The sequence below is a fragment of the Protopterus annectens genome, chromosome 9.part0 (assembly GCF_019279795.1).
Source record: "Protopterus annectens isolate FY-2018-M chromosome 9.part0, PAN1.0, whole genome shotgun sequence".
NCBI lineage: Eukaryota > Metazoa > Chordata > Ceratodontiformes > Protopteridae > Protopterus > Protopterus annectens.
Genome location: NC_056743.1, coordinates 938,641,375 through 938,668,815, shown reverse-complemented (window position 1 = coordinate 938,668,815; position 27,441 = coordinate 938,641,375).

The following is a 27,441-nucleotide window of genomic DNA, read 5'->3' as shown; positions in this document are numbered from 1 at the left end:
CAAGGCATGTGGTCCTCAGAAAAGACCAATTTGCATATAAATGTCTTATATGAGAGGGGTTTTTTTTGTGTTGCAGACCTATCAGAACTTTCTTCCTGTAGGGACAGCTGCTATTCAGATGGACAATATGTCAGGAGTATATCAACAAACGGGAGGAAACACAGGTCCTACCCCCTTTGCCAAGAAGTGATGACAGTTTGGCAGTGAGAGATCTCTTCCAGCTGCTTTCTAGCAGTAATGCAGATGTCAGGGAAATCCATTGTTCTAGCAGACAAGCTCAGCAGGACTATTCTGATGCCTCACAAGTGGTCTCTCAATCATACAGTCACAGCAAGGATCTACTGCAGATGAGGTCAACCTTGCTGCAATCTCTTAACCTCACACCTCGACAACAAATGCGGCAAGTTTTTCTCCCTAATTCCCCCTCAGGGGGATTCACCAAGAGATGTTCTAGTCCAGATTTAGCCCTCCAGTCTCCTGTACACTTACTCTCCTCTACCTCTAATCCCCAAGTTTCTTCAGAAAGCACTCCAGTTGAAGAGCAGGGTTATTCTTATTGCTTCGTTGTGGTCTCGGCAATTCTGGTTTTCCTACCTGTGGTCTCACTTTCTATATCCTCCTTGGACACTGGACCCTAATCCAGACCTAGTATCTCATCCCTTGGGGATGGCTTATCTGGATATTCTAGGCCTCAAGTTGACCGCATGGTTTTTCCAGTTCTCATGATGGCTTTCTTCTCCAGTTCACCAAATTTTATTATCCTCCCAGAAACCTGCGACCAGGAAAATATATTGGGGTAAATGGAAAAGATTTTCACTTTGGGCACAACATAGACAATTACATCCCTTTACTGCTCCCATTTCTGTTTTTCTGGATTTTCTCGTCTCAGTTTTCAAAGGAGGTGCTAGTTTTTCCACCATCAAAGCCATCTCTAATTATCACACTGGAGATAATGCTTCCCATCTAGCTTCATCCAAACTATGTAACACATTCCTTAAAGGCACTTTTCTGCTTAAGCCTCTGATTAAAGATGCTGCTCCACCATGGGATCTCACAGTTGTGTTACAAAGCTTGGTTCAACCCCCCTCCCCTTTGAACCTTCAGCTAAATCTGACCTCAGAATTTTTTCTTGGAAAACAATCTTCTTTGTGGTTATAACTTCCACCAGGTGAGTTTCTGAACTCCAAGCACTTTCTTCAAAACTACCTTATTTGATTTTCCATAAAAACAGAGTTACTTTAAGTACTAATTCATCTTTTCTACCAAGAATAGCTTCTGAAGCAAACATCAACCAGGCCATTTATTTGCCAGTCTTCTTTCCAAAAGTTCTCAGTAAAGAAGAATACATGCAGCAACTTTTGGATGTACATAGGCAGCTTCATTTTTACCTCCATAGAATGAAAGATTTTAGGAAAACTGACCAAATCTGTTTCCTTTGCCCATCACAAACTGGGAAAACCAGTATCGAAAGTCACACTAGCTAAATGGATGTCAGACTGCATTACTTACATTTACTCTTTGAAAGGTTTACCTTTGGCAAGACGTCCAAAAGCTCACTCTACTAGATCTATGGCCACATCTGCTTTCTGGGCCAGAGCTTCCATTGATGATATTTATGCTGCAGCTATTTGGTCCAGTGCTTATACTTTTATTGCTTGTTACAAGTTAGACATTGTCTACAGAAACAGGATTGCTTTTTGTTCTGCAGTACTTTGGAATATCCTTCCATGAGAGCCACCCAGAGTTATCATAGCCGGGGAGTCTGTCCCTCATATCTCTTCTCCTTTTCTTTGGGAGTGAACTAATAAAGTTTATTTTTTGTAACCACTGTTCCTGTTTGAGCCCCTATGCTGTTCTTTTTTTTCTTATAACCTATATTCTTGATTAGTCTATGATGACAGCAAACTCAGTCTGAGGTAATTCAGTAGCAAGAGGCATTATGGGTGAATGGAGGAGCTCAAGAGTTGGATCCTGAGTCTGGAAGAAAAGTGGCCAAGTTGGATACAAGGCTGGATATGATACACATTCATTGAGGAAGAATGAAAATGGACAACACAGATACATAGTTATGGTGAGTACATAACTTTATATTTTTCCTTGTTTCAAAATGATGTATTTCTTCTTTATCATACAGGAGAGGATGTGAAAAAGAAGTGTAAAAGAAAAACACCAGCGTGTCCTCAACAAAATCATTAGGTAGAACCAGGAATACAAGCATAGGGTTGTGCTGGATTCTACAGCCCTGTGAGCTCTGTCAGACACTTTGCAAAGCAAACAGATGTTAAGTCTGCTCATACTGAAGATGGCCAAAGCCTGAGTCAGTACCTTTTCTTTGGAGTAACCACTCCACACCTAAGTTCTATTCACTAGCTAAGTTCCCCTGTAAATATACTTGAACAAATGGTCATTCAAAACTGGGAGGGAGATGTGAACATGTACTTCCCAAAGGTGTCCATTACACATGACTCCCAAACTGTAAAAAGTACAACTGGACTTTAAGGAGTTGCAGCATTTTTAGGGCCAGTGCATGTAGCTTAATACCTGACTGTAGAGTCTCTGACCACCTGGGGCATTCCTTAAGGACTGGATGACACTGTTGGCCTTTCTGAGCACCTGTACCTTCATGTCTTTGTCCTCCCAAGCCAGCTAGCTGGCATCTTTCTGGTAGTCTACCAAAGGTGGTACTCCCAAGATGACTGTATTATGAACCTATAGGCCTTTTGCAGTCTTTATTGTAGGGAGAGTGACGAGTCAGCTGGTCAAACATCATTATGCTGCATCAGCTGAAGATAATCACCAAATCTGGGATCTTCGGGGAGGAAGGAGGATTTGAGCTGGTCCCTTCATCATCCAGATTTTCTACAAGTGAGGGCAAAATGCAATCAGTATATATTTTTCTAGTGTCACCTTTTGCTTCTTGAGAGGAGACTCGGTATCCAAAATTAGAGGATTCTTTTAGCAGAACACCTAGATAGGGAGGACTGCAGAAGAAATGAGGGGCCCTGATCTTTTTAAAGAAGTTCTTTAACATTTATGGCTCTAAACTGGGAACAAAAAATGAAACATGGCTTCCAAAATTGAGGATATAGATATAAATATGTTCAGCATCAAGGAAACCATGTGTTGAGTGGGCCATAAACTTGGTGTTGGGAAGCCAGATGTTAGTGCTGACACCTGTAAAACTGACACTGGAGGAGATGGCACAAGAAAGATTGATGTCAGCAAGATGAGGATCTGAGACATGAATGGCATCAGCAGAGACAACACTGGCTAAAAGGACATTGGAACTGATGGGATCAGTGCTGATAGTCATGCCAGCATCATGTTAGTAACATCAACAGTCAAATCCCTGAAACCAGTTGAAACCATACAGGGGCCTCTAACAGAGGTGTCAGCAGTTGAGAAACTGGCACTGGGAAAAAATCACCTCCAATGAATACTTCTTTGTGTGTTCTTCCCATGATACAACTGGCAAGAATAGATGATGTTACTGAACTAGAATGGAAGGGAGCAGCAGATAAAGCCTGAAATAAAATATGTGCGCTTAGCTTTTAATAGCACCTATGCCATGTAACTTGAATGTAGCCTTGACAATAATGCACGTAAAGGTATTATGTTCATTGCTGAGACAAATTAAATACATTTTAAATAGATGATGGACGGTCACAAAGGTAAGAACTTAAGCTGAATGTGGCAGAAAGGAAAGACAATTTTCTGAAAGATACAATAAATCAAAAAGCCTTTTCTTGCAATGAAAGTTAATGGAATGTAGGAAGAACAATGAGAGAAAATATATAAGTACTTTTGTGATGATAGGAGGTATTGCCAGCCATGCCAGAAGCAGGACAGTAGATGCATGACTTGTACCAACACAGCTAGCTGGAATTTTGTAAATAATTATATGTCATTTGTATATCAAACTGATTGGTACAGATGCTTGTGCTGAAAATGTATTTGTGAGGTTTGCCTGTGTTAAAATGTATCAGCAGTGCACCCTGCAGGAATGAAAAGAAATGTACATGTATTATTATAACTGAATTAAATGTGTATGTTTTAATAGTGGATACTGGGACAGCAAAAGGTTAACCAGCTAGCTTATTTTAAGAAAAATAAGGGAAATGTAAATGAGTTGTTAAACAGTTAAAACAGCACCTCACAGTGCTGAACAGGACCAGAGGCATTACGCCTGGAAGAAGCCTTTGTTCATTAGCTCAGTAAAAGAGTGGAAGCTTCAGGGCACTGCCATAAACATTTAGATGTGCATTGTATCCATCTATGCTAAATTCCTGTCTCAGCTTCAAAGGGGAAGATTGTGAGAACCTAGAGTCAGGTGACCAGATGAGATCATTCTGCAAGCCATCTTGGATATTATATTTTACAGGGAGTAATCTTTCAGTAGGGAGAATTCTGTTTCAGGGAACCTGACTAGAAAGTCTGCTAACGTATTGCATTCTGCCTTGCTCTATTAATGTTATTAGAAAATAGTGATTCTCCTATATTCAGTCAGGAAAATATACTGGAACAAAGGGTTACTGTGAAGAGAGTGGTCCCCTGAGGGAGGGCTAGAAGGTGAGGTAATACAGCAGTTGGCAGTGCCCAGAACCTAGAGTCAAGTGACCAGATGAGGTCATTCTGCAAGCCATCTTGGATATTATATTTTACAGGGAGTAATCTCACAGTGGGAGTATTCTGTTTTGGAGAGCCTGTCTAGAAAGACTGTGCAGATATTTCATTGTTCCTTGCTCTATTAAGTACGTTATTAAGGAATAGTAATTCTCCTAGATTCAGTCAGGAAAATATAGTGAAGCTTAGTTTAGATATTCGTTTTCTTTATTTGTCTGAATCTGTCCATCAGTATTGTTTTCAATATCTCCTGTCATTTGAATTCTTTGGTTTACTGTGAATATATATGCAGTATTTTCATGCTCTTTTATTATTTATAATTAAGTATATTTAAAACTTTTATTGTGGCTGGTCCTTGTAGAAAGTATTTAACCGCTGAGAGTGCTCATATTTATTTGGTGGCACTGTGTGGGCCAATGCAGAAGGCCTAGAAGTCTTGGTCAACTACTACCGTTTGTATTAGTATTAATATTACACAGTATAATTGGATATCCTTTGTTAAGGGCCTTAGAGTAGCTGATTTTGGAGTGTCTGGTGGCAATGATAACTACCTTATACTCTGGGCAGAAGGGAACACATCAGGTAAATCTGTGCCAGCCTTTCCCAGGTGTGTGTGTGTGTGTGTGTGTGTGTGTGTGTGTGTGTGTGTGTGTGTGTGTGTGTGAGCTACTTGGAGCAGGAACACAAAGCACTGGGCTTACAGAGAGGGTGCTGAAGGTCTTGGCTTGGACACTCAACTTGAGAACCTATCCCTACAGCTGTACCAATGGGGAGTTTTATTGGGAATCTGGAGGGAGACAGATATAGAGACATCCAGACCCCGGGCTGAAGGTGTTCTTTGTGTGCTCTTAAGGGAAATTGTGGTTGATGCAGAGAGGTCTGCATCTGGAATACTGAGTGTACCCATTTGTATTCCAAGTACAAATCCCTCTTCAGTGACAGCGGTGAGGATTCGGGCTCCTTGATTACTGGCCCAGCATGAGGACGTCAAAGCGTTCACAACACAAGCCTTTAAAATTAATGGTAAATAAGCCTAAGCAGCAAAAGGCAGCCTAAGGCCATTCTCTTTTTTACCACACACAAAAGAGAGTGGTAAAGAACTGAAGAATGTAGCATGTATTGTGCCTAACAGAAAGAGACAAGAGTTCCAAGTAGCCCAGGACAGATTTATTTGCTTTGCATTCATAATACCTGCAGCATAATTCCTGTTGACTACAGGAGATAGACCTCTTCTTATCAGCTGTGAAACTAAAATACGATGTACAGTATATTACAATGTTTTCTCAGATCATAAAGAAGCCCACTGATAGCAGTTGATATTTACTCACCAGACATCAGGAAGCTAATCACTATTAGCAAACATCACTGTCTGAGGGCTTTCACTATGCCTTGTGAAGCTACTTGCTCTTGGAATGTTATAAATGTTCTAACATGAGGTACTTCAGGAAGTGAAAGACTGACTGTGCATTACAACAGAACATAGGTAATGTCAGTAACAGAGAATACTGAAAGTGTAAAAAAGTCTAATAAATTCATTTGTGAATATCCAATCTCTCTAAACATATAAATGCATGCTAGGAAGCAAAGAGCCATCTCTGTACTGGTGCAGATCACAGACATGAGTTATTGATTCTGAATTGCTGAAGACAACTCAAAACTTATTTTAATTCATCTTAGATACAAACACTATTTTTCCTATTGTTACAAATGAAGACAAAGAAGAAGAAGATGTTAAGAGAGAGAGAGAGAGAGAGAGAGACATGGACAGGAAGAGAGAGATTGAAATAAAAAAAAAATGACACAGATCTGTGCAGGCATCTTATTGCACTTAAACCTGTAGCCCAGTAAAACAGTTGTTGATCTCTTTCATTCATGTATATATTCACAGAACATCAAGACCCTGTCATACTAGGACTCAAAACATCATAAACTAAAAGTCAGAAATTCAAAATATTGCAAGCATAAAATATTATCTATTCAAACATCATAAAAAGTACACTGTTTTTGCAATGAGGCTCAACCTCAACCCCCCCTCCATATGCACAACCTTATTCTCTAAATATACTATATCCTAGGTAAAACAAAAACGAAGAAGAGGGAACAGCATTAAAACAGAAAATCTCTTTTAATCCAAGCAGTCCAACCTCAAAGATGCCATTCTGTTTAGCTAGTAATAATACCAGAGTTGACAATCAAACATCAGCATAATCTGTAAGTCTGTGCTTTAAGGCTGGTAAAACATAAAACAGGACGCATACATATATGTATATTATTTATGTGTGTGCTTTATATATATATTTTCCCTTCTGAAAGGGAAGTAAAAAAAAAAAAAAAAAAAACCACAAAATCTCCCATTCTGTGCTGTATGCCGATCCTCATTCCGAAGGTAGAGTTTCTGAAATTTCGAGCATATGGTCTCAACCATATGCATTTCGAGATTTCAGCCATTCGACCTTCTGAAGGGGACCCATATATATATATATATATATGTGTATATATATATATATATATATATATATATATATGTATGTATATATTTATATATATATATGTATACACACACACACACACACACACATATATATATATATATATATATATATATATATATATATATATATAGGTTCCTATGACTTCGTCGACAGTTCATTTCGTCAACAGTTCATTTCATCGACAAGCATTTGCCCCCTTCCCCAATGTTGTGCGACCCTGGAGTTGATATATATAGTTAGGGGGGGGTGGGGGGCGAAGCCCCCCACCTAAAATGCTTGTCGATGAAATGAACTGTCGACGAAATGAACTGTCGACAAAGTCATAGGAACCCATATATATATATATATATATATATATATATATATATATATATATATATATATATGGGTCCCCGTCAGTAGATCGAACATATAACAAGTTCGAACTTCATATGCCTGAGACCATATGTTCGAACTTGTAAATGTTCGATTGGACTAAATGGAGATTTCCGTACAGTGCGGAACGGGAAGATTTCCCTTTTCTGCAATGTAGTGCGATCTCGGAGTTGGTATATTTAAGTAAGGGGGGTGTGGGGGGGCGAACATATGGTCTTGGCCATATGTTGTTCGAACTTGTAATATGTTCCGTCTACTAAAGTAGATCCATATATATCTATCTATATATATATATATATATATATATATATATATATATATATATATATGAAGATGCAGACACACACATACATACATATCTAGGTGTGTGTGTATGTATGTGTGTGTGTGTGTGTGTGTGTGTGTGTGTGTGTGTGTGTGTGTGCAAGCAATGTTTAAATTGAAGAATCATTGACATTCACTCAGTCCACATTTTTATCTTGAACATTACCAAATTTAAACAATCAAAAAGCCAGACATTAATAGATTGAAAAAGGAAAACAATGCTTCTTTTGTTATCCACTGACAAAAAAAATCCCTAAAAACATGACAGAACCAAGTTTGTATGAATAGTGGTACTGTTAGGGAAAGGATTTTTCATAAGTTAATGAGCAGAGTTGGGGTTAGAGGCAGAGGTAGGATTAGAATTCTTTTTTTTTTCTTAAGGATATTTTTAAGTTGAAAGTCATTTCATTCCTTTGTGTGGTATGTATACCTTGTTTGCACAAGAATTCTAAACTAGGCCCAAAACAATGGCGGGACAAAGACCCGAAATGAAGGAACATTTTAACTATTATTCTAATTCACTTAAAAAGTTAATAGAACATCGATCATATCTGTCTTATTAAGTTTTCAAGACATGGATGCCAAGAAATTCACCTTGGGGGCAAAGATGGAGAAGTGAAACTTGGCATCCATGTCAAGAACACATAATATTAGGTTATGATCAGTGACACAATCGTAATACTTTGTAGTGCATGGAGCTTTATATGTTCCACGTACTACTAGTTACAGTAAAAAAAAGTAAGTGTTTTGACAGTTTTCAAAGCTGTAAAGCACTTACCATTCACAACAAATCTTTTATTCTGCTGCTGTGAGAACAGGCAGATTTTAATGCCTATCACGAAACCTCAGTTTAACAACTTTGTTAGGGGATGCTTAACATTTGTTGATGTCGGGTCTAATGTCACTCTGGTGCTTAACTGGTTTGTATTTTTTTTCGCTAATCGGAGCATAATCAACATGCTTCATACACTACAACAGGTTTTACATCAGCATGCATGTTCTGAACAATAGGAAGTATGAAATGTTAATATCTGGCATTATTGACTGACTGTAATCCTGAGTGATTTATCCAAAAATCAAAAATTTTATAAGTGGCAGGACAAAAATATAGAGCAAAACTGGGACATTCTACTAAATTCTGGACAGCTGAGTGGCATGGTGGTGTGAGTTCTTTAGTTTTTGGAGACCATTGCATCCCTTTTTATGTGATATTCTCTGAGGATTAAGTGAATGTTTTTATATGCAGTTATTATTGCAATTTCTTGTTTGTACTATAGTATTTGCATGGTGCATATAGCTTTAAATGAGCTATCTATGGGATGCTACATGTAATGTGGCACACTTTACTTTGGAGTTTTCAGTCTGAGTAAATGTTTTTTGGCGGTTTAACAACATCCACACAGAGTCTCTGTGTTTACCCGCCATTCAGAAATCACAAGATTTCTGAAGTAGAGAGCTACATCTGGTGAAGCAAAAAAATGTATTTTCTTTATTGGAGTTTTCAGTCTGATTAAATGCTTTGTCAAGGTTTAACAACAACCACAGAGAGTCTCTGTGTTTACCTGCTCTTCAGAAATCACAAGATTTCTGAATTAGAGAACTACATCTGGTGAAGCAAAAAAACTATTTTCTTTATAGAACATATGCGTTTGGTAGTGCAGATATAACTCTAACTGAAAATGTTCTACATGTTCTATGAAACCAGTGAAGGGATGTGGAACTCAGGTTATATGCAGCAAGCTTTTTGAGGAGTTTTTGGTGGGAGACGGTGTCAAAGGCTTTTGACATGTCAAGAAAGACTGAAGAGACAAAGAGGCCTTTGTTTTTAAGGAGGTTCACAGTGTCAGTGAAACTAATCAAGGCAGTACTGGTACTGTGCTTGTGCCTGAATCCATGCTACATATTGGAAAACATGTTGTTATTCAGTAAGGAATTAACGAGTTGGTGGTGGATGCATTTTTCTAAGATTTTGACTAGGGGAGAGAGAAGAGCAATGGGTCGATAGTTGGAGAGGGCAGTAGATTGGCCACCTTTGTGGAATGGTATGAAGTGGAGATTTTCCAAATACAGGGGATGTAGCTCTCAGAGAGGGAGTGCTTGATGAGTATGGAAATAGGATAGCAGATAGATGAAGCAGCTAGTTTTAAAAATTCATTTGGGAAAAGGTCAGTAGCAGGAGATGAGGGTTTAAGCTTGGTGAGAAGCATTTTGATGAAGCTAGTTTGGACAGGTAGAAATGTGAAAGGGTTTGGGGAATTATTGGGATTAGGTATGGTTAGAGGTTTGATTGGCTTATTTTGTAAGAGGGATTCTATAGAGCTGATGAAATGTGAGTTAAATTGTGTGGCTAGACTATCTGTAGCATTACAGATGGTAGGGGGTGGGAAGGAAGCTTTGACGGATATCAGGAGGTGATTAATGCTTTGCCAGAATTTGGGGGGTTATGTATGTTTTCTTGTTGAACTTTGAGGAAGTAAGACTTTTTGTCAGGAATAATCTGTTTTTTGGCTTGGTTCCAAAGTTGTTTGTATGCTAGGAGGTTTGATATGTTTTTAGTTAGGTGGTAAGTCGACAAGGCTTTGTCACTTTGTTTTAGTAGAGTTTTGGTGCCAGAAATTAGCCAGGGTGCGTTTTTAGATTTGGTGTGCATTTTTCTAAAAGGGGCTAAATTATTAAGTGTATTCAAGAAAGCATTGTTAAAATATTGGACTGCTAAGTCAAGTTGGAGTGTTTTTAGGGGGTTCCAGTCATACTGTTTGAGAAGGTTGTTAAATAACGAAGGAGTAAAGTTTCTCTTGTTGCAGATCAGTTTGAAGGTAATATTGTTGGGGTTGTGAATTTTTTTTCTGAGGATAAAAGTAGGTGTATGGTTGTTAAGTGTGTCAGGCAGGCAACCGGCTGTAAGAGAAGAGATAGTTTTATTGATGAGAATCCAGTTGAGGATGGACTGCTTCTTAGAACATTTATCAGTACAGGTTGGAGATTGAATCATTTGGTTGAAATTATGAAGGTTGATAAAGTTAGAGGGGTCATCAGATGAGCATGTATGCCAATCAAGATTGAAATCTCCTAGGATAATGGTTTCTTGGGAGAAGTTTGTAGATATCTAGAACAGGAGATTTTCTGTTATTGTTAGATTGTTACTGGGGGAATGTAGGTTGCTATGATGGTTAGGGTTTTGTGGGAATTAACTATGAGGCATGCTACTATTAGTTTAATGTTAGAGAGTTCTGGGAGGGAGCAGCTGATTTGCTTCAGTTTAAGAGTGTCTTTGAAAAAGATGGTAACCCCTCTACCACATTTCACTGTTCTGTCATGGCGAATGATGCTGTAGCCAGTGGGAAAGATCTCTTTGTCATTAATATATGGCTTGAGCCAGGTTTTAGTTACAATGGCAGTACCAGGGGAGTATAAAGCAATGGCAGCATGGAAGTCATGAATTTTATTGAGCATGCTTCTTATGTTAAGGTTGATTAGGAGTAAATCAGAATTTTTGATTTGGTATATGTTGGACTGCTAGGGTTGATGTTGAGGTGCTGGGGAATGTGTGGTAGGTGTGGGGTGAGAGGGCTAGGATCAGGATGGATGTCTTCTCACAATTTTATATTAGTGAGTGAGTGAAGCAGAAGATATGATAGTTTAACAAGAATCTGATAGTATTTGAAGGAGGGGGGAGCAGGTGAGTGGGTGGGTATGTACTTGAAGGTTGTGAGTAGTGAGCAATGTACATTGAAAAGGTGAGGACAAATAGAAACAATGAGTTGGGGCGGTAATGAGTTAGGAGGCAGGGAGAGTGTTGGTGAGTGGTGGTGAGTTATGGTGAGGGAAGAAAAAGAGGTTGTTGAATATGCAATTAGTAGAATGAATATTAGGGAAGGCAAAGGGAATAATGAGTATGTGTAGTCATAGTGGATTATAACTGTAAAGTTGTGTTGAAGTAAGAGGGAAAAATAGAAGTAAATAATGGGAAGTTAAAGAGAGTGAATGAGATAAAGGGAGGGGTTATGAGTGAGGTTGCAGGTGGATGTGTAGGAACTGTGTGTGGATGATGTTTTGATTGGTTAATTGGCTAAAGGGTGTGTGTGGGTACAGTATAATTTTGAGGATATGGGGGTTGGTGTGAACGGGGGTGGGAGGAAAGTGCAGTGAGCCCGAGTGCAGCGAGAGCGAACGGAGTGGGCTGACCCTGGATTCGACTGGTATGGTATAGTTTATAACAAAATCAGTCTGTAAATATGGGTCCAGGAAGACCTCATAACAGAAGAGATATAGGGCGTAAATGTAATAGAAGCCAATTCAAACTTAAAGCAAGAGCTGGTGGAAAAAAGTAAGACCTTACAATTGAAAATTAAAGGTAGTATCTTGCATGTATGGTAAAATAGTATAGCTTAGCAGTAGCTGCAGGCAGTAGTCATCACTGGCGGGGTGCTCACAGAGTACGTCTTAATTGCTAAATGCTTAACTGCTCAGGAAGATGGTGAAAATACACAGTATAGGAGGCAAATTGTTTTTGATGAAAACTTAGGCACTTGAGTGCACCTACATTGGTGTTTGCAGTTCGGTTTAACAAAGAGTCCTTACTGAGGAGTCCTCAGTAACACGACTGCCATCAGGGAGTAGAAAGAAGGAGGGGAGTGTACTAGAGGGAGAATAAAAAAAAAGAGGGAAGGTTAGAACGTAAATACAAATTCAGTATGGTTAGAAGACAGAGAAATTGAAATACTATGTATAAACTATTCTGTGAACATTACAAAATATCAGCAGTAAACAACAAGCAGTAGTCACTTATTATTACAAGACCGAATCCTCTGTGTGATACAGTAAATACAGCAGTTATAACAATTGTTTAGAATATGTTGTTCACACAGCATGAACTAAAATATGTTTTTTTGCCGGTAATGATGCATGAACCACAAATAACTATTTATATTGTGAACATCAGGCTATCATTCACTGTACACAATAAACAGCCAACACCAAGGACTTCCACCACATTAAAGGATGTCAGCAGTGTTCAGGAACAGAGTATTCACTTTCTAGTATGGTCATTATACACATGGCAGTTTGAGTAACATCTGCAGGTAAACTTATTGGCAGATATAAAATACTAACCAAACAATCAACACAGCAGTGAAGAACTAACAATGAAGCTAGGTCAAATGATTGCAGAATATAAATGAATATGTAACAGAATTAACATAGACCTTGCTAGAACAGAGCACCCAAAACACTGTAGATGATCTGCTGTAGTGGAATTTTAAAAATGGCGCCCAGGTTTTATCAAAGCTTTGCCACGTTCACAGTGGACACTGACAGAAGGGGACGGAACAGGTCAACCACTCACAAAAGGGATTACCATGAATGTGAACATGTCTAGACCCTGGATTCAACTGCTATGGTATATTTTATAACAAAATCAGTCTGTAAATATGGGGCCAGGAAGATCCCACAACAGAAGAGATATAGGGTATAAATGTAATAGAAGCCAATTCAAACTTAAAGCAAGAGCTTGTGAAAAAAAGTAAGACTTTACAATTGAAAATTAAATGGTTTTTAGAACCAGAAATCCAATTTATTACTCAGTGCACCTGGTTTAACCAAGGTGTCTGAAAAGGTACAGTGCACATTTTTAAATGTTACTGGGCAAGAAGCCTCAAAAGTATTTCATCCTCTTACTTTACTTGAAGTGGAGGACAAAATAGTAGAAGTTCTGGAATTACTGTGAACCTTGAAGGAAATTGTCATATATTCACCATTTCTTCTTTGCAAGAACAGAGACTACAGATGCTTGTTACTGACCTGACAAATTAAGCTAGAGACTGTCAGTTTTATGAGCTGCATGATTCATTTATAAGAGGTTATTTGTAGTGCAGGGTACATTGCTGTACATGGGAAGGTATCTGTGAATAGTGTTTTGTTGATGTTATGTGAGTGAGTTAGTGCAGAAGTAGAAGGGCTGAAGTTAGTTTGTTGGATGCAAAAGGAGACATTACTTGTTTCCTTTTGGGTTGAATTAGTTTTACTGCTTTGTGTTTATGACATCTAGTGCATGTGATGGGTTTATTTTGATGATATCTCTGTCACTGACTAGTGTGTTCAGTGAATAATGATATATATAGTTATGTGTTAGAACATCAAAGTCACAATAGCAAAAGCCCTTGATGAAGATCCATCAATCTAGCAACATACACAGAGGAGACATCTACATACAAAATTGGTAACAGCCGGGGCATGCTGAAAATAAAATTAATGATAACTTAACAGTTAAGCACAAATATTGTTTTGAAACCCTGACACCACATTCACACAACCATGGGGATGTTTGTAACTCCACAACTGTACTGTTGAGTAATAAAACAGTTTAATTCCATATGCTGAGTATTAAAATATAATGTGAAGATGTGATAGTGTTCAATCTCGCCGTTTGTTCTTACACATGGGTTCGGAGCCGATCCTCGGCTCCGTGCCGGCCTCTTGCAAGCTCTGCATCGAGAAGAAGCTCGAGACAATCTAATACCCACAATCCCCCTCTGCTTTTACCTCAGATCTAGTTTGCCGCTGCTGCATACGCATCGTTGGGAGCTAGCTCGAGAGTCTAAGCTAAGATATAACTTTATTTTGTTATATTTTATTAGGATTCTATTTCTATTTGATGTTTCAGTATTATTCTGTATGATTGTGTTGTGGTCTCATTGAGTTATTGGTACCGTTAACTAATTTTATCGGTTAAATATTTTCGGGCCTACACCCTTCATAAATTTACCATAGTTGAGTAAACTTGATACGGATTTGACAATTTTTATCGGATTTGACAAACTTTAACGGATTTGACTGCATTACTGGATTTGTCTCTCTTTCCTATAATGTCTGAGAAGGTGAAGTCAGGTTTCAAGCGTTGTCAGTGTGGCCAGAAAATGTCAGTGACTGACAACCATAGTTCCTCGTCTACTGCCTTGGCCCTCTCCACTTGCAAGAGGACTGCTCCATCTGTCACTCTTTTAGTGGGAGGGTCATGACAGATAGGCGCAGGAAACTAATGGACAGAGGTCTATTGAAACCTTCTTTCCAGGAGGCTCTGGATGCTTCTGACCAGGCATCGAAGTCCTCTAAGGAATCGAAGACGTCGGAGCCCAAGTCATCGGCTCCGAGCTCTTCAACAAAGGTTAGATCACCGGTTCCACAGACTTCAGGGCCGAGTGTTCAACTGGTATCGGTTCCTGAGCCTCGAGTCTTGGAACCGGTGATGGAGCTCCCTCCTTCGACCTTATTGAGGTCGGCTCCGTCTTCGGTTCCTTCGACCCGTTCTTCCTCCAAACTTTCGGATATCGATGTGGATCGCGTGGTGCAGAAGTTATTGGAGCATTCGGCCCTCTCCAAACTTATTTCGGTTTCCACCCAGTTGGTGTCGAAACTTGAAGGCCTCCCTGTATCTCCATCCATTCCTCCTCCGAGACCGATTCAGTCTTTGGAGCCGGAAGAGGCTGATCTACTGATTGTGGAGCCCTCGGGTCCAGAACCGTCCTTTTCTCGGTCTGTTCCTCTCACCTCGACTCCGTCTGACCCGATACCGTAGTCTCGGAGCCAACGGTCTGTCCTTGGTTCCGGGGCCGAGAGTCGAACCGACGTTTCGGTTCCGACTCTCCCCCTCGGGGCCTCGGCGCAGATCGATTCGGCTCCGTCCTCGGGGTCGATGCCTTCGGTGCCCGTGTCGGGGATTCTCCCCATTTCCTCGGAACCGGGGGACTCTTCGATGCGGGACCCGGGAGCGTTCGACCTGATGAGGAAGGTGTTGTCTACCCAGACAACCACATCAGTAGAATCAACCTCTCCTCCCCATAAAGGGCCGTTATCTTCATCTGCACCCACGGCCACATCCAAGCGTCGGGCACCAGTGTCTCAGCCACCCCTGGAGGGTGCCCCCTCTTCCTCCGAGGCTTCTTCGGATGCTCCCCACGAAGAAGTCCCTAGGAAGAGATTGTGTAAGAGGAGACACTTGGATTCTCCACAGGAATCCTTGACATCTGATACTGACTTAGATGAGTCAGAGGGGTCCCCTAAGTCACCTTCGGAAGATGTCTTTTTCGACATATTGGAGATCCTGAAACAGAGAGGTGACTGGCAGTCCCTTCCCCCTTCTGAGGATGAGTCAGTTCTGCTGAAGGCATTTGGTGCTCGCCCTTCTTCCTCCTGGGTCACTCCGCCCTTCGACGAACTGATGGAACTAATTGCTCGAAGGGCGTGGGAGGCTCCTGACACAGTGGAACCGGTTCCAAGGAAACCTAATAAATACATCACGGCACCTCAGGACAAGTCCTACCTTACAAAAGGAGTTCCAGTAGACGCTATGGTGGTGGCAGCAGCCACGAAAAAGGAGATGTCGGAGTCTTCTTTGTCTGTCCATCCTCCTAATAAGGATTCTAGGACGATGGATAGATACGGGAAGCGCATTTTCAGTTCAGCGGCTTTTTCCATGCGATCCCTGAACTATTTGACCCATTTTACACGTCTACAGAGGGATCTAGTCAAAGAGTTGGGAGATACCCTCCAGGGTACTACAGATGCAGCTGTCTCAGAAAAAATGACAGCGCAACTTAATACCCTTACGTCTATTGTTAACTCGTCCATGAGGCTGATTTCCTACGCAGCCGAAGGTTCGAGTAGGGCAGCAGCTTCAGCGATTGCTCTTCGCAGACAATCCTGGATGCGCTTATGTTCCTTTGCGGAAGCCTTCCTTTACTAACGCCCCATTTGACGGTGCCACTCTCTTTGGCCCCAAAGTAAAGAAGACCCTTACCCGGTGTGAACAGGAGGGAAAGACTCTGTCTGCTGTCGGAGTCCGTTTTTCCACCCCAACCAGACCGTACCCCAAAGGGCAACGTGGTGGAAAATGTGGTTTCGAAAACCCCAAGGATCTTTCCCAGGCACACAGGGTGATGCCCCCTCTAGAGGCAGAGGAGGGGGCAGAGGTGGAAGATGCCGCGCTGGCGGCAGAGGGGGTCCGCAACATCAAGGTGACAGGGAGACACTCCCTGGTAAACCTTTCCAGCACTCCTGAGAGGAGGCCCGACTGTCCTGCTCTGGAGGCAGTCGGGGGTCGCTTAGCTTTATACCCTCAGGCCTGGCAAAATATAACTACAGACAAGTGGGTAAAAAGCGTGGTTACCAGAGGTTACAACATACCCTTTCTATCTCATCCCATCCCAAAGAAAAGACTCCCAGATGTACCGCCCCATCTGCGAGAGCCAGCAGCTATAGAAATTTCAAAGCTGCTAGAAAAAGAGTCATCCAACCAGTCCCAGCGGACCAGCAAGGATTCGGGACTTACTCAAGGTTCTTTTTAGTTCCAAAGAAAACAGGGGACTGGAGGCCCATTCTGGACCTAAGCTACCTCAATACCTTCGTCAGGAAAGAAAAGTTCCGAATGGTCACGCTTCAATCGATCCTTCCATTCTTACAGAAGGACGACTGGATGTGCTCAATAGATCTAGAGGATGCATACTACCACATCAAAATGGCCAGGGCATCCAGAGATCATCTGCGCTTCCGGCTGGGGGCCAGTCACTTTCAATTTTGAGCCCTGCCCTTTGGTCTGACCTCAGCCCCCAGGGTCTTCACCAAATGCATGGCAGTGGTAGCGTCTCACTTGAGACGCCAGGGATTCCAGGTGTTTCCGTATCTGGATGACTGGCTCCTTTCTGCCACCACCCGGCGTCAACTACTACAGGCCAGAGACTTTGTTCTTCAACTGTGTGTTCACCTAGGGATTTCCGTAAACTTCGGAAAATCCTTACTTCAGCCATCACAAAATATCTTGTTCATAGGAGCAGAATTAAACACACGTCAGTTGATTCTGAGGCTTCCCCCAGAAAGGATATTATCACTTCAGACTCATATACGTCTTCTACTCTTGTCAAGGAAATCTCCTGCAAAACTAGTACTGAAGGTGCTGGGCCTCATGTCAGCCTCCCTTATTGCAATTCCCCTGGGAAGGCTGCACATGAGAGTCCTACAATGGCTGCTGTTTGCACAATGGTCGTTTCAACAACTACCTCTAACACACGAGATTCTTATAACAAAGACATGCAAAACAGATCTAAACTGGTGGCTTCAAACGTGCAACCTTTCCAAGGGGAGACCGTTTGTGCTACCCACGCCCACAGTTACGGTGACCACGGACGCTTCCCAGATAGGGTGGGGGGGCATCTTTCAGGGACAGACAGTCCAAGGCGAATGGACCAATTTGGAGTACAATCTGCACATCAATGTTCTAGAGTTGAGGGCAGTGTTTCTAGCATTGCAACACTTTGCTCCCCTTCTTCCTCTAGGGACTATTGCAGTTCAGACGGACAACATGTCGGTAGTCTGGTACATAAACAAGCAAGGAGGAACCAAGTCCTATCAGCTATGCAGAGAGGCCATGAGAATTTGGCAGTGGGCGGAGTCCACGGGTCGCTTTCTAATAGCAACGCACATCCCGGGGTCATCCAACGTCATAGCCGACAGGCTGAGCAGAGCAATTCTGTTACCGCACGAGTGGTCCCTAAAACAGTCAGTGGCGAAAAGGATTTTTCGCACGTGGGGCCAGCCTTCCTGCGATCTGTTTGCGTCTCCAATGAACGCCAAATGCAGGAGCTACTTTGCCATATTACCCCCTCCAGGGAAGTCCCCAGGACGCACTGGTTTCTGATTGGCCCCGGGACTCCTGTACGCATTTCCTCCATTTCCTCTGATATCAAAGTTTCTCCAGAAAGCCAGGAACCTACACAGGACAATAATCCTCATTGCCCCATTCTGGCCTCGTCAAATTTGGTTTCCCTTCCTGAAGATACACTGCATTCGGGGACCCTGGATTCTGGACCCAGAGCCAGACCTATTGACTCACTCGTCAGGGGTTCCCCATCCCGCTCCTGTCCCTCCATCTAGCAGCTTGGCTGCTCCAATTCCCAACTTAGCCAGGTCTGATCTTTTGTCACCAGCAGTCCAGGATATATTGGTGGCTTCGCATAAAGCTTCCACTACTAAAACATATGCTAGCAAATGGAAGCGATTTGTATTCTGGGCGAATACACACCATGTGGATCCTTTTATAGCTCCTTTGAATAAGATATTAGAGTTCTTAACGGACTTATTCCATCAGGGTGCTTCTCCTGCTACACTAAGAGTTCAATTGGCTGCCATTTCATATTTCCATGTGGAAGAATGTGGAGCTCCTGTTATGGCTCACAGACTTTGTAAAGCCTTTTGAAAGGGGTTTTTCATATTAGACCACCGGTCAGATCTCCTACGTCACCTTGGAGTCTAAACTTATTGTTATCTAAATTAATGTTGCCCCCTTTGAACCTGCCTCTTCTTGCCCATTAAAATTTTTATCCTGGAAAACTCTCTTTCTGGTAGCCATTACTTCCGCTAGGCGAGTATCTGAACTTCAGGCTCTCTCCATCAAGCACCCTTATTTGATCTTTCACTCTGACAGAGTTTCTCTTGAACCAATTCATCCTTCCTCCCTAAAGTGTGTTCTATTAACAATATTAATCAGTCCATTGAATTACCCACTTTCTTCAAAAACCACTCCAACAAAATGGAGTATATGTTACACAAATTAGATGTTCACAGACAGCTAAGATTTTACTTGGATAGAACAAAAGATCACAGAAAAACAGATCAACTCTTTGTGGCTTTTGCTGATAGCAGGAAAGGACTTGCAGTAACCAAAAGAACTCTTTCTAAATGGTTAACGGATTGTATAATCTATGTCTACGATTCTTCAAATCAAACCCTTTTACACAAACCCAAAGGACATTCCACAAGGTCAGTGTCTACATCTTTGGCTCATGCAGCCCGCCTACCACTGGACGCTATTTGTGCAACTGCTACTTGGTCTAAGCCACATACATTCATTTCTCATTATAAGGTAGACAAGGTTTCTAGGGACAGGGCAACCTTTGGTTCCACTGTGCTCAAGAACGTCCTCCCGTGAGTTCCTCAGGAACAAGGAGCTAGGGACGCTACCCATGTGTAAGAACAAACGGCGAGATTGAACACTATCACATATAGAAGTTATGTCCTTACCATAACGTTCCATGTGGAGTGTTCATCTCGCCTTTGTTCTTACAGTCCCACCCTCCCACCCTTAGGAAGAACGTTCTTTGATGCCTGGCCAGGAGCATTCTGCTACTGTTGCAATATTGTGTACATAGTTGGCATATATATATATTTATATGTGTCTGTTTGGCTTATATATATATAGTTATGTGTAGATTTTTTCTGTGCATATGTGATGTAAGCATGAATGCGCTATTCTGTAGATTGGTTTGCTTGCAAACTAGATCTGAGGTAAAGGCAGAGGGGGATTGTGGGTATTAGATTGTCTCGAGCTTCTTCTCGATGCAGAGCTTGCAAGAGGCCGGCACGGAGCCGAGGATCGGCTCCGAACCCATGTGTAAGAACAAAGGCGAGATGAACACTCCACATGGAACGTTATGGTAAGGACATAACTTCTATTTGTTCTATCTCACCGTTCATTCTTACTGATGGGTTCGGAGCTGATTCTCGGCACCGACTCGGCCAACTGCAAAAGCTCGAGGTCTTCAACCAGCTTGAGGCCAACTCCCTATCCCATGATGCACCTTGATCTTCCCTCAGATTTCGTTTGCTGCTGCAACTTGATCGGACGTTCACCACCTCTGGCCAGTGAAAGTTATTGCTTTTTTCTCTTTAAAAAATTGCTACATAGCTTAAATTAGATAGTTTAATAATAAGTTTCCTTTCTTTATAGTAGTTAGCCTTCCTATAAGTGTATTCCTGGTATTGGCTAGTTTTTCTTAGGTAGTTTAAATAACTTAGATAAGTGGCCTCTCTTTAGGCCTTTAGTTCTCCCTATCTCTTTTTCCTCCTACATAGTTGTGTGTGGTGTTAGTCAGAGACCTTTTAATTACAGGGCATTGTGTATTTTTGGTAATTTGCTAGTTATTTAGAGATTTAAATAACTTAGATAAGTGGACCGTGTTTTAGGCCTTTAGCTTTCCTTATCCTATATTTCTTTTCACATAGTTGTGTGGTGTTAGTTAGAGCCCTTTTTATGTACAGGGCAAGTATATTGATATTTAGCTTAATTGTTTAGAGATCTTGCATTATTGAGAGTAGTGTGCTGTGTTGTTTTATATATGTATATATATATATATATATATATATAGAGAGAGAGAGAGAGACGTTTTTTCTCTGTTGTCTGAAAAGATGTCTCATCAAGAGAAAGAGAAATCCAAGTCTGGATTTAAAAATGCCCAAGATGTGGGCAAAAGATTTCTATCACTGATGGACATACCGACTCTGTGTATTGTTTGGGTGAGGTGCACCTGCAAGAAAGTTGTTCTACATGCCACTCTTTTAGTGCTAGAGTGTTGCATGAGAGAAAGAGAAAACTTATGGATAGAGGTCTTTTAAAATCCTCTTTCCAAGAGGCACTGGATAAGCATGACAAACCCTCTAAGACATCTTCTAGTTCTTCGGAGCCAAGAAAAAGTCCAGCGACTTCAAAAACCGGATTGGGTAAAGCTTCAACATTGGCTCCACAGCCAATGGAGCTGACTTTTGTTTTGGTTAGGAGCTGGTCCCCGACAATGGAGCCAGTATCTTCTACATTGAAATCCCCCATCTTACAGTCAGTGGCTTCATCCACACATTCTTCGCAGATACCAGTGCTTGCAAAAATTTTATCGGCACTGACCCCTGCGACTTCGGAGCCGACACAAGTTCCCCCGCCGTCTTCTGTTCCTCCTCTGATCTGCCTCAAAGTTTTGGAATTGAAGAGCTTGGAACTGATGATTGTGGAGCCCTTGGGGCTGACACCTCCCTTAGGTTTCTTGGGCCTGATTGCCCTATCTTCGGTGCCGACCCAGGGATCTCTGAGTCAACACTCACCAGTCAGGTCTGGGGAGGATAGTTGGACCGACTTGTCGTTTCTGACTTTGCCTCTCGGAGTTTCGGCTCAAGTGAGTTCGGCTCCGACCTTGGGCTCAGACCCCTCTGTTCTGGTGCTGGGAGAGTGCCTTGTATCCTTGGATCCAGGGGATTCCTCGCGTTGGGACCGAGGGGCCTTTGAGGCCACGAGGAGGGTATTGTCCATGCCGTCAACCACACCATCAGTACCAGCAGCTCCCTCCCTTAATTTATTTAATTTATTTATTTATTTGCAGTTGGTTTACCAGGATAGTCCATTGGGTCACAACGAACCTGTTTTCAATGGAGTTCTGGGGAGAAAAGCTCCAAAACAAGCAGAAGATTACAGTAAGATATTTTGTTACAAATTATTATAGTTATAGTTACAATGGCCTAGTAAAAACATTGCAAGTACAACGGACTACTGATTCATATTCATATACTACAATTTAAAAGAAAAAAAAGCACCAATGTCTGCCTCTACAACACATGCTCCATTAAAGTGTAGAGACCCTGAGCCTCAAGAAACCCCATTGGGCGAACCATGCCCTTTTGAGACCTCTCCAGAAGCTCCCACTGAAGATGTTCCCAGGAAGAGACTTTGCAAGAGGAAGCATCTGATCTCTCCACAGGGATCCATCACTTTGGATACTGACTTAGATGAGTCGGAAGGGTCCCCACAGTCCCCCTCAGAGGATATCTCATTCGCAGATATCCTAGAAATCCTTAACTAGAGGAGTGGCTGGAAATCCCTTAACCCTACAGATGATGAGTCAGTCCTCCTAAAGGCTTTTGGGTCTCAACCCTCCACCTCTTGGGTGTCTCCACCCTTCAATGAGTTGATTGAGTTACTCTCTTGGAGGGCATGGGAGTCTCTGGATACCATGGAGCCTGTTCCTAGGAGGCCTAATAAATTTATAACCTGCTCTCAAGACAAAATCTTTCTAACTAAAGGAGTGCCCATTGATGCCATGGTGGTGGCAGTGGCCACTAAGAAGGAACTATCAGAAACTTCTACATCTGTTCATCCTCCTAATAGAGAGTCCAGGATTATGGACAGGTATAGGAAGCATATGTTTAGTTCAGCGGGTTTTGTCCTTCAGTTGCTGAACTATCTCACACATTTCACTAGGTTGCAAAGGGATCTCCTGAAGGAACTAGGAGATACCCAGCAGGATTCAGTAGCTGCGGGGGTTTCTGACAAGGTAACTTCCCAGCTCTCTACTCTTAATTCTGTTGTGAACTCTTGCATGCGTCTGGTCTCATATGCAGCTGATGGAACGAGCAGAGCAGCAGGTACAGGACTTGCCCTTAGGAGACATTCCTGGATGTGCCTATGTTCCTTTATGGAACCCTTTAAGTCTTCCTTTATTAACACCCCTTTTGACGGCTTGTCCCTTTTTGGACCGAAAGTGAAGGAAACACTTACCATGAGTGAGAAAGACAGAAAGACTTTGTCTGCCATCGGACTATGTTTTTCTACCCCAAATAGAGCCTACCCCAAAGGGAGGTGAGGTGGAAAGATGTGGTTCCGTAAATCTCAAGGATCTTTCCAGGACACTCATGGTGAAACCCCCTCTAGAGACAGAGGAGGGGGAAATAATGGAAGACACCATGCACACGGCAGAGAGGGTCTGCAGAATCAGGGTGACAAAGATCAGTTCTTTGGGAAGCCCTATCAGCGCTCCTGAGAAGAGGCCCAATTGTCCATCTCTGGAGGCAGTCGGGGGATGCTTTTCTTTGTACCAAGACACCTGGCTAAAAATAACAAAAGACAGCTGGGTACAAAGTATCATATCCAGAGGATACTCAGTTCCCTTTGTCACACTGCCCTCTCTTGTGAAAAAAATCCCAGACATTCCACCCAGTCACAGGGAACAAGCAGCCATAGAGGTCCAAAGGTTGCTGGAAAAAAGAGCCATCCAACCAGTCCCAGCAGACCAGAGAGGATTCAGAACTTACTCAAGGTTCTTTTTAGTTCCAAAGAAAACAGGGGACGGGAGACCTATTCTAGACCTCAGCAGACTAAACAAGTCGGTAAAAAAAGACAAAGTTCTGAATGGTCACACTACAGTCAATACTTCCCTTTCTGGGAAAGACAATTGGATGTGCTGGATATATCTCCAGGATGTGGACTACCACATAAAAATGGACAGACCATCCAGGGATCATCTACCCTTCCAGCTGGGAACCAGTCATTACCAATTTCGCACTCTGCCCTTTGGTCTCACTACAGCCCCCAGAGTGTTTACCAAATGCATGGCAGTAATCACGGCTCACCTTGAGACTTTTTGGAATTCCAGATGTTTCCATATTTAGATGACTGGCTCCTCACTGCCACCACCAGGCAGCAACTCATACATGCAAAGGACACAACTTTAAATCTCTGCAGTCAATTGGGGATTACCGTAAACTCAGAAAAATCTGCCTTGTCACCATCGCAACAGACTGTTTTTATAGGAGCAGAGCTAAATGCAATCACAATGATATTAAACCTTCCTCCAGAAAGAATTTGTCTTTTATGAAAACAAATCCTAGACTTGATTCCATAGACAAAAGCCCCAGTCTCAATGGTACTCAAATTGCTAGGAATGATGGCGACAGTGATCATAGCCATTCCTCTGAGTCGGATGCACATGTGAGTACTACAGTAGCTCCTGTTCTCTCAATGGTCCTTTCAGGAACTTCCAGTGTCACACAAAATCATAATAATAAATACATGTAAGAAGGGAAGTGGTGGCTGACATCCCAACAAGTAACTTTAGGCCATCCATTTGTTCTACCCACTCCTATAGCCACAGTGACCACGGAAGCTTCCTTGATAGGGTGGGGGGGCATTATCAGGTAAGAACAGCCCAAGACACGTGGAATAAGCATGCGGATCATCTGCATATAAATGTCCTGGAGATGGGAGCAGTACTCCTAGCACTGCAGTCCTTTCAAGACTCTCTCCCTCTGGGAACAATTGCAATTCAGACAGACAATATGTCAGTGGTCTGGTACATAAACAAGCAAGGAGGAACCAAATCTATCCCTTGTGTCGAGAGGCCTTGAGAGTATGGCAGTGGGCAACCTCCACCCAGCGCTTTCTGAGAGCAATGCACATCCCAGGGAAATTCAATGTGATAGCAGACAAGCTAAGCAAGGCAATTCTCTTGCCTCACGAGTCCCTAAAAAACAAGTAGCAGAAAGCATCTTCCACAGGTGGGGTCAGCCTTGCTGCAGTCTCTTTGCAACCCCTATGAGCACGAAATGCAGCAGCTACTTCACCCTAATCCCCCCTCCAGGGATGTCTCAAGGGATACACTGGTGCACAATTGGCCCCTGGGTCTCCTTTATGCTTTTCCCCCTTTCCCTCTAATACCCAAAGTATTACAGAAAGCAAAGACTCTGGGAAGGACCATAATCTTAATAGCCCCTTACTGGCCTAGTCAGATTTGGTTTCCCTTCCTTCAGCCTCATCTATTGGAAGAGCCTTGGATCCTGCACCCGCTTCCAGATCTTCTGACCCATTCATCGGGGACTCTTCATCCTTCTCTTCACTCCCTCAGACTGACAGCTTGGCTGCTCCAATTCCAAATATAGCCAGGATTTACAACCTCTCAACTGAGGCCCTACATATTTTAACATCCTCTCATAAATCATCTACCAGAAAATTATATCTTAGCAAATGGAAGAGATTTTCTATATGGGCATCTCAGAATGATATTGATATCTGTACCTAGCTTCAGTTTCATCTATTCTGGAGTTTCTGACTAAACTATTCAATGAAGGAGCCGCTGCAACTACCATTAGAGTTCAATTAGCAGCAATCTCGAACTTTCATCTTGGTGTCCAAGGTTCTAATGTTATGTCACATCGACTCTCTAAAGCTTTTCTCAAGGGTATTATTCATTTGAGACCACCCGCCAAAACTCCAGCCGTGCCATGGAATCTAATTTTTGTTCTTTCCCGAATTATATTAATTTTACCTCCTTTCGAATCAGCCTCATCCTGTGATTTGAAATATTGCTCATGGAAGACCATATTCCTAATGCGTTTATATTGCCCTATCGTACGATTTAAATAGTAAATGCTATTTCATCGTACCTAAAATATCTAAACCACAAAATATCAAACATACAGAACAGCAAATTTTTTCTCAGTGAAAAAATATGCTGTTCCGAAACACAAACACACAACACAAGCACACCAAAATAAATAAACCACACACATACATTTAATGAAACCATAATTCTAACCCTACACTACTACCTATCCACTCACCTTAACCCAACCCTAACCGTAAAGTCCCCAACTTCTGCACACTCACCTTACCCGCTCCCTAGCCCTAAAGCCCCTAACTACCACACACTAACATTACCTGCTCCCTAACCTTAAAGTCCCTAACTATCGCACACTCACCTTACCCGCTCCCTAACCCTAATGTCCCTAACTATCGCACACTCACTTTACACCGATCCATTCCCACACTTACCTTAACCCGGTCCGAAACCTCCATTTGCATACTGTAACCTTCCCACCACAGTAGAGTAAATAGTGAAGCCATGGAACGGACAACAGAAATCTTACCCTAGGTAAGATTTTGAAGTTCCGTGGCGTCGCTATTTTGAGTTTTAGGCAAAAACGGGTCGATATTATAGCATTCGAAGTTTAAAAACTTCAATACTATAATATAGACCCATTCCTAATAGCTGTCAATTCTGCTCGGAGGATTTCTGAGTTACAGGCCTTGACCATCAAAGCTCCTTATCTGATTTTCCATAATGACAGAGTCTCGCTCAGAACTAATCCATCATTTTTACCCCAAGTTTGTTCAGAGACAAATCTCAACCAATCTATTGAATTGCCCGTTTTCTTCCCTAAATACACAAATAAGATGGAACTCATGCTGCTCAAACTTGATGTTCATAGGCAACTCCGATTTTATTTGGACAGGACCAAACAATTCAGGAAAACAGAACAGCTCTTTGTCTTCTTTTCGGAATTAAAAAAGGTGCACCAGTGACAAAAGTCACCTTGTCGAGATGGTTATCAGATTGTATTTCTTTCACTTACAGTTCAGTGAATGCTCCAGTACAACAAAAAATAAAGGCCCACTCTACTAGAGCTGTATCTACCTCATCAGCCTTCTCTGCTAAGTTACCATTAGATACTATTTGTGCAGCAGCCACCTGGTCAAGGCCTCATACCTTCATCACTCATTACAAAGTAGGCAAGACCTCCAGGGACAGGGCTTCCTTTGGTTCCTCTGTTCTGAAGAACATTCTCCCTTGAGCCACTCGAGAAAGATGATGCTTGACTAAGAAAAAACAGTCTCTTGCACCAAAGTCCTCTGTACGTAGCAAATCCACGAATATCCAAAAACAAGCAAACAGGGGACAACCACGTCGATAAAAGTACCATAAAACTTTATTTCCACAGATGAGCGTTTTCAGGCCATATGCCCTTCATTAGATCTGATGAAGGGCATATGGCCTGAAAGCGCTCATCTGTGGAAATAAAGTTTTATGGTACTTTTATCGACGTGGTTGTCCTCTGTTTGCTTGTTTTTGGAAAGATGATGCTTGGGACGTTACCCACCAGTAAGAATGAATGGCGAGATAGAACAACTTCACATAAAGAAGTTATGTACTCACCATAACGTTCCATGTGAGTTGTTCATCTCGCCTTCATTCTTATGCCACACCCT